This window comes from Bipolaris maydis, assembly GCF_028858645.1.
Source record: "Bipolaris maydis strain C4 unplaced genomic scaffold PSV08scaffold_17, whole genome shotgun sequence".
NCBI classification, from domain to species: Eukaryota; Fungi; Ascomycota; class Dothideomycetes; order Pleosporales; family Pleosporaceae; genus Bipolaris; species Bipolaris maydis.
Genome location: NW_027093873.1, coordinates 981,029 through 986,921, shown reverse-complemented (window position 1 = coordinate 986,921; position 5,893 = coordinate 981,029).

The window sequence follows — 5,893 nt, the reverse complement described above, 5'->3', positions numbered from 1 at the left end:
AAGTAATCTCTTCTATATAAGGTTTTATAATTATAATTCATTCTTTAATATTATAATTATTAGCTTAGTGCCTAGTATTTCTATAAATCTAATACTATTAGTGTCTTAGGTAGCGTAGTACTTCTACCCCTTTAATCTACTAATTTATTAGTAGTAGTTTATTCTACTTAAAGTCTTAGAGTTTTATTACCTTCTATACTAGCTTAAAGGCCTTATTAGTAGCTTATCTTACTTTATTATATAGGTCTAGGTTACTAAAGGTCTCGTCTAGCTCCTTAGTTAAGTATAGTATTACTATCTATAGCATCTTAATCTTAACTACTTCTTACTTAACTTCGTTCTTTAGGCAGTCCTTATAGAAGTATTCTACTTTACTATAGTAGAGGTATACCTTACTATTATAATACCTCTAGTGTTCTTTCTTAGAAAGGCTATTATTAAACTTTCCTTAGATCTTATTCTTATCCTTAGACTTATCTTATACTTTACTAGTTATATATATATCTTTATTATAATTCTTATTACTTTAATATCTTTAAATATTAGTAAAGAGTAGCCTTAGTTAATATTCTTTTTAGGCCTCTTTTCGTTCTTATAATTATATATTATTTCTTATTACTAACTTAATTAATAAGTATAGATCCTTTAGCTTATTATAATATATAAGTTTATTCTTAATATTTTTCTTTAAACTTATTTTATATACTATTTAGAGTACTAAATTATTATAAGTAATAAGAAGGATTCTCTCCTTAACGCGGAATAACGAGGTTAAAGACTAACCACATCTATATTAGAAGGTAACAACTATTATAGGGTAAAAGGTCACGTAATATATATACTTCTACTAAAAGCTCTACTTCTAGAGTATAGAGGGCCTTAGGAGAATTATACTCCTAATACTCTTATAAGAAAGAGAGAATAGGGAGTACTAGAATAGAAGTAATAAGGATATAAGAATAGATAGATTTTATTATTTACTCTCGTTATAGTTAACTTAAATTATACTTTCTTACTAGTATCTTTACTTAATAAGATTATTACCTATTAGTTTATAGTAATAGAGATTAAGTTATCTAACCTTTTATTACCTTTCTATCTAAGTATACTACTCTACTATTTTGCTAGATAAACTTTATAGAATACTAATATAAGGCTTATTAGCTATAGTAGCGGACCTAACTAGAGTAGTATAGACCTAAACCTTATATAATACTTTAACTACCTATAAATTTAGTAGACTTAAGAAGATTAATATTAAGACGCTTAATTAAGATTTAAGGATATCTTATAACTAAGCTTAGTTATAAGTAAGTACTAGTAGACTAGTTTAGAGTTCTAGACTAGTACCTACTCTAGTAATTAATAATAAGATACTAACTCTAAGTAATAATAAGTTAGATAATAATATATATAACTTATAAGAGTTATAGAATCTTAGGCACTAGGCTATAATTTATATATAGTAGATAGCTAAGATATAAGCAATAATTAATTAGCTTTTAAGTTAGCTAATAGCTATACTAAATAAAAAGCCTATTAAGAAACCTAAAATAGTAACCTTAGATAAATATAAGAGTAACTAAGAAGAGTTACAAACGTTCCTTACTAATATTAAGTTATACTATAGCTATAACAATATACTAAATAATAAAGAAAAAATACTTATAGCTAATACTTATATAAAGGGAAAAGTAGTAAGCTAGATATAACTTTATATAGAGGACTTTCTAATAAACATTAATAATAAAGGAACGAAGAATAAGACACGTGCCTTATTTAGTAGTTAGGCTAACTTTAAAGAGGAATTAAGATATATCTTTAGAGAAGTAGATATAGAAAGCTAGGTAGAGAAAGCTATATCTTACCTAAAGTAAACTAAAGGAGTTTTAGCTTATATAGTAGAGTTTAAGTAACTATAAGCGCGAATTAATTAGAATAATTTAGCACTCTAGATAGTATATAAAGTAGATTTAAAGAAAAATATTAAGGATAAACTTATATACTATAATAAGCTAAAAGATTTATACTTATTAATTAAGTTAGTAATAAAAATTAATATATAATTATAAGAATAAAAGGAAGCCTAGAAAGGATATAGACTAAGGCTACCCTTTACTAATACCTAAAGGTATTAGAGTAATAAGGATTATAATAGAGATATATATATAACTAGTAAAGTATAAGATAAGTCTAAGAATAAGAATAAAGCCTAAAGAAAGTTTAATAATAGTCTTTCTAAGGAAGAACGCTAGAAGAGTTATAATAGTAAAGCATACCTCTACTATAGTAAAGTAGGACACTTCTATAAGGACTACCTAAAGAATAAAGTTAAGTAAGAAGTAGTTAAGATTAGGATACTATAAATAGCAACACTATACCTAACTAAAGAGCTAGACAAGACCCTTAGTAACCTAAACCTATATAATAAAGTAAGATAAGCTACTAATAAGGCCTTTAAGCTAGTATAGAAGGTAATAAGACTCTAAGACTTTAAGTAGGATAAACTACTACTAATAAATTAGTAGGTTAAAGAGGTAGAAGTACTACGCCGCCTAAGATACTAATAGTGCTAAATTTATAGAAATACTAGGCACTAAGCTAATAATTATAATATTAAAGGATAAATTATAATTATAGGACTCTAAGTAGAAGAGATTACTTATAAAGCTACCTAAGAACAACCTAGGTTTAAAGAATCTAATAATAAGAAGATACCTTAAACATTTAAAGAACGAATAGAGCAATATAAGCGCCTATATTAAGTTAACTACCTAAGATAGTACAATTATCACTTAAGGAAGTAAGAAGAAACTAGGAACAACGAGGATAATTACTACTATATTAACTTATAGTATAACGAGTATTAAGTATAGTATTATTAGATATACTAGCTAGAAGAAAAAGAGACTTGTAAGAAGCTATACTAGATTTATTATATAACTAACTACTAGTTCTATAAAGAATAATAATAGAATACTTAAAAAGTAGATAACTACTACTATAGTATAATATCTACTAAGAAATATAATATAAAGAACTATAGAATATATAAAGCTATAAAACTAAAAGTTATAATAACTAGAGTACCTAAGTAGAGTTAGGAAAGGTCTAATAAAGAAAAGAGCTATAAACAACTCTTATAGACGCATTATAGAAAGAGATATACCTTCTACTAATAATAGTTTAAGAACACTTATAAAGTAAATAATTACCTCTATAGTACTCTATTAGTAAATATCTATAAAGTAGATAGATACCTAATTTATAGAATAAAGAAGCTAAGGCTAATAAAGGAGGTTATAAAAGAAGATATACTATACTAGAATACCTATTAAAGCTTCTATTATAACAACTAGTATATAATATACTATTTTACTAAGAAAGGCGAAGGCTACTTTCCTAAGAAAAGGAGAAGTAAGTAAATAAAAAACTAAGATACTACTAGAGATAAAGTCACGCTAGTAAAAACAGTTCTAAAACAACCCTTAAGGAAGTATATAAACTAGGAGCGTAAGATTTATAGCTATAAGCTATAGTACTTATAAATAAATATAAAGTAACGGCGCTTATAAACAGTAGAGCTATATAAACTATTATCTTACCCTAAGTAGTAGAGAAGAATAATATACTCTATTAGACTAAGAAAGTGCTAATAAAAATAGTATTAGCTAATAATAGTCCTATAATATACGGGAACGGCTAGATTTAACTTAAAACTAAGGTAGTACTATTACACCTAGCTAGTTAAGAAAGCTAAATAAAGATTAGTATTATAGATCTTAGTAAGACTAAGATAATAATTAGCTATAACTAGTTATTAGAGTATAACTCTACTATTAACTAGTAAAAAAAATTAATATATAGCTAAGAACCTATATATAAGGTTACTAGTATATAAAGAAAAACACGCCTAATAGATTAACGCGCGAACCTAAATAGAAGATTTAGTATAATTTTACTATATAAGATTATAAGAATTTATATAAAGGACCCTTAGAGAATAAAAGTTATTTAGATATAGTAGGTCGTAACTATAAAGAAAAGACTAGTACTATAAGTTACGTCTATTTATAATAAACTATTACTAGTAGTTCTAGTAGAATACTAAATATTAAAGTTTAAAGAACTATTTAAAGAAAATAAAGTAATAGACTTAGTAGAACACTAAAATTAAGATTATAAAATTATCTTAAAGAAAGGAGCGAAGTTAAGCCTAGAAGAAATATACTCTATAGCGCCTAAGTACAATACTAAGCTATAGGATTACCTCTAGAAGAACTTAAAAAAGAGATTTATCTAACTAGAATTAGGCCTAATAGCCTTACTTATATTATTTATAAAGAAGTCTAATAGAAAGTAGCAACTATATATTAACTATAAGAGGTTAAATAGTATTACTTAGAAGAATTAATATCTCTTACTACTAATTATAGAGCTTATAGATTAACTCTAAAGAGCTAAGTAGTTTATAAAGTTTAACGTTTAGAAAGGATTTTACTAAATTAGAATTAAAGAAGGTTATAAGTAGATAATAGTGTTTAAGACAAAGTATAGACTATTTAAGTATATAGTTATACTATTTAGATTAATAAATACACTAGCAACCTTTTAATTAATTATTAATAACGCGCTCTAGAAATACCTTAGAATCTTTATTACTATATATCTAGATAATATACTAGTATACTTTAGTAGCACACGCGAAGAATATATTAAGTATAATAAAAAGGTCTTATAGAAGCTTAAGAAATATAAGCTATATCTTTAACTAAAGAAGTGTAAGTTTTATATATAGAAAATAGAGTTCCTTAAATTTATTATCTTAACTAAAGAAGTAAAAATAAACTCTAAGAAGATATAGACTATATAAGAATAGCTAAAACCTAATATAGTTAAGAATATTTAGTCCTTTTTAGAATTTATAAACTATTATTAAAAGTTTATTAAAGATTACTTAAAGATTATAGCACCCCATATAGAGATAATAAAGAAGGAAATAGGTTTTAGATAAGAATAGAAATATTAGAAGGCTTTTAATTAGATAAAGTAGATATTTCTAAAGGCGCTAGTACTTAAGATATACAACCCTTAATAACTTACTAACGTTAAGACTAACGCGTCTAACTACGCACTTAAAGCTATATTATTATAATAGTATATAGATAAGAAATAGAGACTAGTATTCTACTATTTATAAAAGTTCTTAAGAGTAGAACTTAACTATAATATTTATAATAAGGAACTACTTAGAGTAGTTAATACCTTTAAATAATAGGAGATATACCTATTAGAACTCTCTAATATAATTAAGGTTTTTACTAATTATAAGAACTTAATAAGTTTTATAACTATAAAGAAACTTAACTAATAATAAGTCTAATAAGCTAAGATACTTACTTAGTTTAACTTTAAGATTACGTACTACGTAGGAACGCTTAATAGAGTAGTAAACGCTTTAAGTAGAAAGTCTAATTTACGTAAAGAAGGTTATAAGGAACTATATAACGCCTTACTTAAGATAATACTTAATAGTAGTCTAAAGTATAACTAGCTAGAACTAGCTAAGGTAGCTAAGGTAGCTAAGTAGGTAGAAACGCTATAGTAATAATAGTAGTAGTAAGTAGCTAGCTAGTAGTTTAAGCCTAACAAAATAGGCTTTAATAAACTATTAAATAATAAATAAGAGTACTAAGATATAGTTTTAAAAGATTAAATATATATATCTCTATATATAAGATTAAATCTTATATAGAAACTATATAAGTCTATAGAATATAGATATATAGAAATTAAAGAAATAGTTAGATAACTATCTAAGGTATTTATAATACCACGTATACGTATAAAAGTGTAGAAAATACTAAGTAACTATTTAGTATATTACTAGAAT